The following is a 10,899-nucleotide window of genomic DNA, read 5'->3' as shown; positions in this document are numbered from 1 at the left end:
AAGTCTTCTTGGCTTGCCCCTGCCTTATGAATCAGAATTAAGACAATCAAGGCCCCAGCATTCTCAGTGGCACCACACACAATGTAGAGTCTCTATCCCCTGCATGAGGTCTGGGTGCACTAAGAGAGCTACCATCTTGGCCATACTCATAAAGAGCTTAGCCTCAGCAACAGGTAGCTGGGGGCCAGGTGGAAAATGCCAACATTCTATCCCTCTTGGGAAGACAGTTCTCCTACTGGGAGCTAGTTGGAGAGGGAATCCTATGTTCTTGGCTTAACCAGTCTGGAGTGGACTTTCCATCTCATTGAACTGGGAAGGAGAAAGAAGGAATGCATGTTGGTTTAACTATCATAGCTTTGATTAGTCCTACCAAGTTTTAGTAGATTCACTTGAATATTTATTCATTTTCTGAATGCACTTAGGACCATTTCCAGAGACTTTATTTTGGTTTTTTTGTTTTTGTATTTTTTTGAGACTGAGTTTCACATTGTCGCCCAGGCTGGAGTGCAGTGGCATGATCTTGGCTCACAGCAACCTCCGCCTTCCGGGTTCAAGCAATTATCGTGCCCAGCCTCCCAAGTAGCTGGGACTACAGCCTCCACGCCTGGCTAATTTTTGTATTTGTAGTAGAGACAGGGTTTCACCATGTTGGCCAGGCTGGTCTCAAACTACTGATCTCAGGTGATCCGCCCGTCTTGGTCTCCCAAAGTGCTGGGATTACAGGTGTGAGCCACTGTGCCCAGCCTGTGTTTCTATTTTTGAGACAGGGTTTTCTCTGTTGCCCAGGCTGGAGTGCAGTGGCATGATCATAGCTCATTGCAGCCTTGAACTCCTGGGCTAAAGCAATCCTCTCGCCTTGGCCTCCCAAAGTGCTGGGATTACAGGCATGAGCCACCACACCTGGCCCTGGGTAGTTTTTTTTTTTTTTTTTTTTTTTTTTTTTTTTTTTTTTTTTAACATTTCTCCTCTCCCTGTCCCCACTACAAGTCTTGGTTTAGCCCCTCCCAGACTCCTGCCCCACCCCTTCTGAGGCAGCCAGTGCTGTGGCTTCAGTGGCTGGTCTAAAAATCATGCACTGGTGGCTGGGCGCCATGGCTCACTCCTGTAATCCCAGCACTTTGGGAGGCTGAGGCAGGCAGATGACCTGAGGTTAGGAGTTTGAGACCAGCCTGGCCAACATGGCAAAATCTCCGTCTTTACTAAAAATACAAAAATTAGCTGGGTGTGGTAGCAGGCACCTGTAACCCCAGCTACTCGGGAGGCTGAGGTAAGAGAATCCCTTGAACCCAGAGGCACAGGTTACAGTGAGCCTAGATCACACCATTGGACTCCAGCCTGGGCGACAAAAGCAAGACTCCATCTAAATCAATCAATCAATAAACAAACCAACCATGCGTTGGCTGCATCTCTCCCACCTCCTCCCAGCATGGCCCCCACAGCCCTTGCCTTCCTCTCATGGTGGACATACCACCTCACAGACTCTCCTCGGATGTCACTGTTGACTTCTTTTGTGTGCTCAGCCTCACCTCACGCGAGTCTCCTCCACCCAAGGCTCCTCCAACATGGGGTAGCGGGGCAGGCTCAGCAGACAGCTCAGGGGTGCAGGCAACCAGCCCTACTCGGGTTGACCCTCCACTTAGTGGAGACAGAAGATGACAGAAAAGTGTTCCAGCGGTTTGGCATGGTGGCTCACACCTGTAATCCTAGCACTTTGGGAGGTTGAGGCAGGAGGATCACTTGAGGCAAGGAGTTTGAGACCAGCCTGGGCAACATAGTGAGACAATATCTCTACAAAAAATAAAATTAGCTGAGCATGGTGGTGCACACCTGTGGTCCCAGATACTCAGGAGGCTGAGACTGGAGGATCACTTGAGACTAAGAGGTTGAGGCTGCCATGAGTCATGACTGCACCACTGCACTCCAGCTTGAGCAACAGAGCAAGAACCTGTCTTGAAATAAATAAATAAAAAGAAAGTTGTTGCCAGGAGCGGTGGCTCAAGCCTGTAATCCCAGCACTTTGGGAGGCTGAGATGGATGGATCACAAGGTCAGGAGATCGAGACCATCCTGGCTAACATGGTGAAACCCCGTCTCTACTAAAAAATACAAAAAACTAGCCGGGCGAGGTGGCGGGCACCTGTAGTCCCAGTGACTCCGGAGGCTGAGGCAGGAGAATGGCGAGAACCCGGGAGGCGGAGCTTGCAGTGAGCTGAGATCCGGCCACTGCACTCCAGCCCGGGCAACAGAGCGAGACTCCGTCTCAAAAACAAACAAACAAACAAACAAAAAAAAAACAAAAAAAGAAAGTTGTTCCAGTCCCTTGTCTGGCATGTGTACAGCTCTGGGAGACACTGCTGGCTTTTCCCAGACCCCAGCCAGCTCCTCCACTTTGACAACTCCTGCCTGCCCAGGCCTCTCCTACTTCTGCCTGACTCCTTTATTTCCTTCCTAATAGAGGAACTCCACTCAGCTCAGCCTTTGGGGAAGCAAGGCTAAATATACTCTTTTGTCATCTTTTGTGACCCTCTTGCAAGCACATCTTTCTCCAGCTATACTACATTGACCACAGGTCCTTGTCTCATTCCTCACATTTCTTGGCACCTACTGTATCAGAGGTATTCTTCTAGATGCTAGGGATACATGAGCGAAGAAAAGAGACAAAAATTTCTGCCCTCACCGGGCTTACATTCTAGTGAGGAAGGGCACTGGGTAAGCAAAGTGAATTGTGAGGAGGTGGTAAGTTCTGCAGAGAAAACTAAAGCAGGATGGGGATGGGTGGAGCTGGAGTGTTGCGGGCTGGGCTTTTCAGAGGCATTTGCTAAGATGGAATATGAGGCCAACACCTGTGGAAGGAAGGAGGCAGAAGCAGGATCGGGCAGGAGAACTTGAACGGTGGTGGGCGCCCAACAAAGTCTTGGAGAAGTTAGGCAGTCGGACAGAGTCCCACATGAGATGGAAACGCCAGTTCTTTATGGCCCCCGCTCTGCTCAGTCACCAGATGAAGGCTGTCCTAGGAGGGCTGTGGCCTCGGGTGAGGCTGCATGCAGCGTGCTGGGCCCTGCAGGAGGGTGTCTGGTGACCGCTCTTCCCCGGGGTCCCGCTCAAAGGGATGTGGTGGTGCTGCCTGTGTCTACTACAGGGGTGTGCTCAGGGAAGGCCTGAAGGAGTTCAAGGAAACGTGCTCTGCAGACACCTGGGGGAATAGCTCATAAACAAAGAGAACAGAAGCACATGGCCCCTGAGTGTGCCTGTGCTGAGGCCTGGAGTAACAGCGCAGAGCCTGGTGCTGCCGTGGTGAGTGGGCAGTGGGTAAGGATTCCAAGCAGCCAGGGCTGTGAGGCCACTGTGAGGACTCTGACTCGCACTCTGATCTGGAGGGGAGCTGTGAAGGGAAGAGGGCAGTGGGGACATTCCTTAAGTCAGGACAGCCTAGAGCAGGAGAGCCCATGAGGACTACCACTGGGCTCGAGAGAGAGGAGCTAAGGGCAGGCTGGGGCAGGGGCAGCAGAGAGATTGCAGGATGCAGGGCAGATTCCCACCTCTGAGGACTGTCTGCAGTGGGCTCTGCCCACGTGCTGGCCATTGCAACTGTTTCCAGCACTGAGGATGTGTGACTAAGAGCTTTAGCCAGTGTCTGCTGCCCTCTGGTGGGTGTGCTGGAGATAACCCAAGGCTGCTTCCCGCTTTTTTCTTTTGTCAACAGTTTATGGGTTCTACAGGTTCACCTTGAACTCTGTGGTATGAAAACTCTCTAGGCTGGGTGTGGTAGCTCACACCTGTAATCTCAGCACTTTGGGAGACTGAAATGGGAGGATCGCTTGAGCCCAGGAGTTCGAGACCAGCCTGGGCAATATGGCAAAACTCCATCACTATTATTATTATTATTATATTTATATTTATTTATTTTTGAGATGAAGTCTTGCTCTGTTGCCCAGGCTGGAGTGCAGTGGTGTGATCTTGGCTCACTGCAACCTTCAATCCCCAGGTTCAAGCAATTCTCGTATCTCAGCCTCTTGAGTAACTGGGACTACAGGCGCACGCCACCACACCTGGCTAATTTTTGTATTTTTAGTAGAGACAGGTTTCACCATGTTGGCCAGGCTGGTTTTGAACTCCTGACCTCAAGTGATCTGCCTGCTTCAGCCTCCTCAAGTGCTGGGATTTTTTTTTTTTTTTCTTTTGAGACTCAGTCTCGCTCTGTTGCCCAGGCTGGAGTGCAGTGGCCGGATCTCAGCTCACTGCAAGCTCCGCCTCCTGAGTTTAGGCCATTCTCCTGCCTCAGCCTCCCGAGTAGCTGGGACTACAGGTGCCCGCCACCTCGCCCGGCTAGTTTTTTGTATTTTTTTAGTAGAGACGGGGTTTCACCAGGTTAGCCAGGATGATCTCCTGACCTTGTGATCTGCCCATCTCGGCCTCCCAAAGTGCAGGGATTACAGGCTTGAGCCACCGTGTGCGGCCAAGTGCTGGGATTACAGGCGTAAGCCACTACACCTGGTGGCCCCCATCTCTATTATTTTAAAAACAAAACAAACAAAAACCTCTTGTCACAGATGATACAGGTGTCAGACAACAACCTGTTGATGAGGCAGCAACTCATCAACTGAGAGACAGGGAGGCGCAGGGAGCCATGGTGTCCATGCAGCACCATGTGGACTGGGGCTGGCAGGGCCCATGCTGTTTTCTAGTAGTGAGGGTCACTAGAGAAGTGGGGCTAAAGGATGCATCCAGGACTGGGAGCTGCAGAGCAGGTGCCATTCCCAGGAGGCCAACAAGATGAAGACGTTGAGGGTGCTTGCAAGAGAACTCTGAATTCAAGGGTAGTTCATAGATTCCTGCTAGGGATGGAAGGAAATGGAGCTAATGGAAAGAAAATACAGATGATGAAGGCCTGTAGATCCAAACAGAGCTGAAGATGTGGTGAACTGAGGGCGTGAAGGGACTGTGGACAGAGGGAGCTATGGGAACTGCAGAGCCATGGGAGGCGTGGCTCCCCTTGTGGCTGCTGGAACCCAGACACCTGCGCTCACTCACCCCTGCTGCCTCTGCTGAGACTGTCACTGTCTGCTGCAGCCCAGTCACCCACTACTGATGCTGACCCTGCCAGGGGAGTGATCATGAGCAGAAGAATTCCTTCTTCCTGCCTTCCAGTCTCCTGCCAGTGTCTCCCTGACAGAGCAGCATTGGAAGCCAGCTGGAAAAGCAGTCTGGAAGATTTAGTTTACAGGCTTCCAGCCCACTCAATACAGAGGAGAGTGCTCCAGGCCAGGGGAGGTAGGAGCTTCCCAATTGCTAAGTAAAATCCCCTTCACCCTTTTGTTCCTCCAGTCCTTCCAACACCATTCTCCCCAATTTCCTTTAGAGAAGCTGTTTGAATTTTCCATAGTTGCACTATTCTGTTCAACATGTGCATAAACAACAATGGAGGCAAATCCAAGTATTCCAGGACCTGAAGCTTATATAATTGGAGGGGAGTTCTCTTTGACAAAAAGAGTACAACATTATGAACAGTAGATTAGCTTTATCAGCTTTATGATAAATTCACCTCTGCCTATAACCCAACAATTCCACTCCAGATACTAGAGAAACTCCTGCATATGTTCACCAAGGACATGGTTTAGTATGTTTATGAGGGCATCGTTTTTTGTTTTGTTTTGTTTTTAGGCAGAGTCTTGCTCTGTTGCCCAGGCTGGAGCACAATGGTATAATCTTGGCTCACTGCAACCCCTCCTCGCCCCCGTCTCCTAGGCTCAAGCCATCCTCCTACCTCAGTCACCTGAGTAGCTGAGACTACAGGCATGCACCACCATGCCTGGCTGATTTTTGTATTTTTAGTAGAGACGAGGTTTCACCATGTTGCCCAGGCTGGTCTTGAACTCCTGGCCTCAAGTGATCTGCCCGCCTCAGCCTCCCAACCTGTTGGGATTATAGGTGTGAGCCACTGCACCTGGCCAATGAGGGCATCTTTCTAATGGGAAAATAAGTAGAACTAACCCATCACTCTCAAAACAAGAATGAATAAATATAGGAAGAATCAATATTTTATATTAAATATATATTGATTATCCTCAAACTATATCTAAGATTCAATATACATGGATTAGACTAGAACCAAAAAGTAATAAGAAGAAAGAAATGGAAGAAAAAAAGGGGAGTAAAAAAAAAGATCCAACATAATACCAATCAACTTACCAGCAAAATCAAATGCAACATGCTATTCCAAAAATGGATCTGCATTCCTTCCCACCAAACACAAAAATCAACTGCAGATAGATTAAAGGCTTAAATGTGAAAAGAAATCCTTTATAACTTTTCAAGAAAATATAAGAGAATATATTTATGATCTTTGGGGTAAGAAAGACCTTTTTTAAACAACTCAATAAGCTCAAACAGTAAAGGAATATGTTCTTAACTTTGGATCTCAAAAGATAATCAAAGCAAAATAAAACAACAACAAAAAGATAATCCACAGACTTCCATTTCCAGCAAAGGACATAATCCATGAGAGATGGGAAAATAATGTGATGAACCTAGGATCATCTCAGTTCATACCACCTTAAAAGAATTTCCAGGCCGGGCGCGGTGGCTCAAGCCTGTAATCCCAGCACTTTGGGAGGCCGAGGCGGGTGGATCACGAGGTCAGGAGATCGAGACCATCCTGGCTAACATGATGAAACCCCGTCTCTACTAAAAATACAAAAAACTAGCCGGGCGTGGTGGCGGGCGCCTGTAGTCCCAGCTACTCGGAGGCTGAGGCGGGAGAATGGCGTGAACCCGGGAGGTGGAGCTTGCAGTGAGCCGATATCGTGCCACTGCACTCCAGCCTGGGCGACAGAGCGAGACTCCGTCTCAAAAAAAAAAAAAAAAAAAAAAAGAATTTCCAGACAGTGAGGAGAAACTAAGGTGGAGCCTAGAATATTTCTTTTTTCTTTCTTTTTTTTTTTTTTTTGACAGGGTCTCACTCTGTTGCCCAGGCTAGAATGCAGGGGTGCAATCACAGCTCACTGTAGCCTCGACCTGCCAGGCTCATGTAATCTTCCCACCTCAGCCTCCCAAGTAGCTGGGACTACAGGTGTGTGCCACCACGCCCGCATGGTGTTTTTGTATTTTTAATAGGGAGGGATTCACCACGTTGCCCGGGCTGGTCTCAAACTCCTGGGCTCAAATGATCCACCCACCTCAGCCTCCCAAAGTGCTGGGATTACAGGTGTGAGCCACCATGCCTGGCCCTGGAATACTCCTTGAGTTGAAAAGACAGAGCTGAGAGTCTGGAGAGACCAAGGCAGCTAGAGTTCATGGGACAGAGTACCAGAGATGACAGTGTTGCAAAGAGAGAGAACCTGCAGACTTGCAGAGGGTCACACAAGCATTCAGCATACAAGAACTACAGAGGCCAGAAAAAGGAGTACCAAAAAGAGGGAACATTTTCAACCTGATAAAGGGCCTCCATGAAAAACCCACAGCTAACATATATTTAATGGTGAAAGACTGAAAGCTTTCCCCTAAGATCAGAAATAAGACAAGGATGTCTGCTCTCACCATTTCTAGCCAGTGCACTCAAGCAAGAAAAGGAAATCAAAGGCATCTAGACTGGAAAGGAAGAAGAAAACTGTCTTTATTCATGGATGACATAATCATCTATACAGAAAATCCAAGAAAAATCTTCAAAAGGCTAACTAGAATGAATAAACGAGTTTAGCAAAGTTGCAGAATAAGATCAATATACAGAAATTAATTGTTCTGTATATGGTTCACGCCTGTAATCTCAGCACTTTGGGAGGCTGAGGTGGGTGGATCATGAGGTCAAGAGATCAAGACCATCCTGGCCAACATAGTGAAACCCCATCTCTATTCAAAATACAAAAATTAGCTGGGCATGGGGGCACATGCCTGTAGTCCCAGCTACGCGGGAGGCTGAGGCAGGAGAATCACTTGAACCCAGGAGATGGAGGTTGCAGTGAGCCAAGATTGCACCACTGCACTCCAGCCTGGCGACAGAGTGAGACTCCATCTCAAAAAAAAAAAAAAAAAAAAAAAAAAGGACAAAATATTTGAACAGACACACTTCACCAAAGGTATATGGATGGCAAATAAGCACATGAAAAGATGCTCAACATCATTCATTACTACAGAAATGCAAACTAAAAGCGCAATGTGGCCAAGCACAATGGCTCATACCTGTAATCCCTAACACTTTGGGAGGTCGAGGCGAGTGGACTGCCTAAGCTCAGGAGTTCGAGACCAGCCTGGGCAACATGGTGAAATGCCATCTCTACTAAAATGCAAAAAATTAGCCGGGCATGGCAGCATGTGCCTGTAGTCCCAGCTACTTGGGAGGCTGAGGCATGAGAATTGATTGAATCCAGGAGGCGGCAGAGGTTGCAGTGAGCCAAGATCATGCCACTACACCCCTGCCTGGGCCACAGAGCGAGACTCTGTCTCCAAAAAACAAAAACAAAAAAATAAAAATACAGAAATTAGCTGGATGTGTGGTGGACATCTGTAATCCCAGCTACTCAAGAGGCTGGGGTAGGAGAATTGCTGGAACCGGGGAGGTGGAGGTTGCAGTGAGCCAAGATCGCAGATTATACTACAGCCTGGGCGACAGGGGAAAACTCCGTCCTAAAAAAAAAAAAAAAAAAAAGAGGCCAGGCGTGGTGGCTCACGCCTGTAATCCCAGCACTTTGGGAGGCTGAGGTGGGCAGATCATGAGGTCAGGAGATCGAGACCATCCTGCCTAACAGGGTGAAACCTTGTCTCTACTAAAAAAATACAAAAAAATTAGCCGGGCTGGTGGTGGGCGCCTGTAGTCCCAGCTACTCGGGAGGCTGAGGCAGGAGAATGGCATGAACCCAGGAGGCGGAACTTACAGTGAGCCGAGGTTGCATCACTGCACTCCAGCCCGGGCAATAGAGACTGTGTCTCAAAAAAAAAAAGAAAACGTAGTGTAGTATCAGGATGGCTAAAATTAAAAAGATTGACCACACCATCTATTGCCAAGGAACTGGAACCCTTCTACATTGCTGGTGGGAATGTAAAATGGTACAACCACTTTGGAAAATAATCACCCAGTCTGGAGTGCAATGGTGAGATCTTGGCTCACTGCAACCTCTGCCTCCCGGGTTCAAAGGATTCTCCTGCCTCAGCCTCCCGAGTAGCTGGGATTACAGACATGCACCACCAAGCCCAGCTAATTTTTGTATTTCTAGTAGAGACAGGGTTTCACCATGTTGGCCAGGCTGGTCTCAAACTCCTGACCTCAAGTAATCTGCCCACCTCAGCCTCCCAAAGTGCCAGGATTACAGGCGTGAGCCACGGCACCTGGTCCAATGCCTGGCAGTCTTTTAGGCACTGAGGAAATAACAGCAAAGAAGACAGGCAAAAATCCCTGTCCTCTTGCCTTTTGGTACTAAAGTTCAAATAAGGAAAGTAAGAAACATAAAATTAGCTCAGACTGTGAAAACCTGTCCTGCTATTTATCATCACAGATAATAGATGTGCAGGCTGGAGGGCAATGGCGTGATCTCGGCTCACTGCAACCTCTGTCTCCCGGGTTCAAGGGATCCTCCCCCCTCAGTCTCCCAGGTAGCTGGGATTAAATATGCTGCAGCTGTAGTCTCATAAATAACCCCTTTCTTTGAGAGACTACCACTTTTTTCTTTTTCTTTTCTTTTTTTTTAAGACAGACCTTGCTCTGTCACACAGCCTGGAGTGTAGTGGTGTGATCTTGGCTCATTGCAACCTCCACCTCCTGGCTTCAAGTGATTCTCTTGCCGCAGCCTTCCATGTAACATGAATCACCTCGCCTGGTGGAGACTACTGCTTTCTCAGCAAGAAATTTTGTTTTCTAAAATTAAAACTTTGCTGATTGACATCACGTCTATTCCCTCCAGGCAATGACCACCAGGAATATACTTATTACTGAAAACATTAAGTTTATTACTCATTGCTATGAGGGAGAATGTACACCATGGGGGAACCATGGGGTATCTCATTAAGACGGTGTTAGAAAACAATTACAGGATTTGGGCTTGTTAAGTGATTTAGGGGAGGGTTTAAGGAAGTACGGCTTTGCTCGGGAACGGATGCTGTCAGAAGGTTGGAGTAATTCTATGATTAGGTACCCTGATGTATCTTATTTACAGGGAGGCATCTTTGCAAAGCCAGTATGTGATAAACAACTGGTATCAGGCCAAAAAAAAAAAAAAAAGAACTTGTATCAGGCTAAAAAGATTGGTAAAGAAGAGGTACTCTTATTGCTGGGAAATGAGATGTTTGGTTGTGGCTTGGACAATGTATGTGTTTTGTGTTCAACATGATTATGGAGTGGTCTAGTTTTGTCTTGATCCATCACTATCAGTCTGATGTTGATGTTTCGTGAAATTGTTTATGCTCAACAGGAACACTAAGACCTAGCTGTAAGGGTTAGGCCAATTTTTTTTTCTCTTTCTCACATTTCAATAAACATGAAACATCTCATTCTTGGCTGAAGGACCTACGTCCCTTTGACACAGAGCAGCAGCCTCGATTTCCATCCCAGGTGCAGAGCTTCAGCTAACGATTACATTCTACATCTATCTTAACAACTTGCAGTTTCCAGAGGAACGACCCTGGGTCCCCTTTGCAGTCCACGCCAGAGTAGGACTCCTCCATACACAGCTGTGCTGTGCTTTAAGCATATCAAACACCGCTTCACTTAAATTTCACCTGAATTCGATTCTTTCCCAAATCATATAACAATTCTCTTTCATTTTAGTGACTGTCAATAAACTTGACTTTGGTTGAACTACAGGTTTGTTCACTGAACTGAGGCTGATTGGGCTAGAACAAAACTATATACGGTATAATAGATACAAACCTTATGGAAAAAGAAAAGCAAGGAAAAAGAAGTGTTCGAAAAGGG

The sequence above is a fragment of the Macaca fascicularis genome, chromosome 2, assembly GCF_037993035.2.
Source record: "Macaca fascicularis isolate 582-1 chromosome 2, T2T-MFA8v1.1".
Lineage (NCBI taxonomy): Eukaryota > Metazoa > Chordata > Mammalia > Primates > Cercopithecidae > Macaca > Macaca fascicularis.
This window is presented reverse-complemented; position numbering follows the sequence as displayed.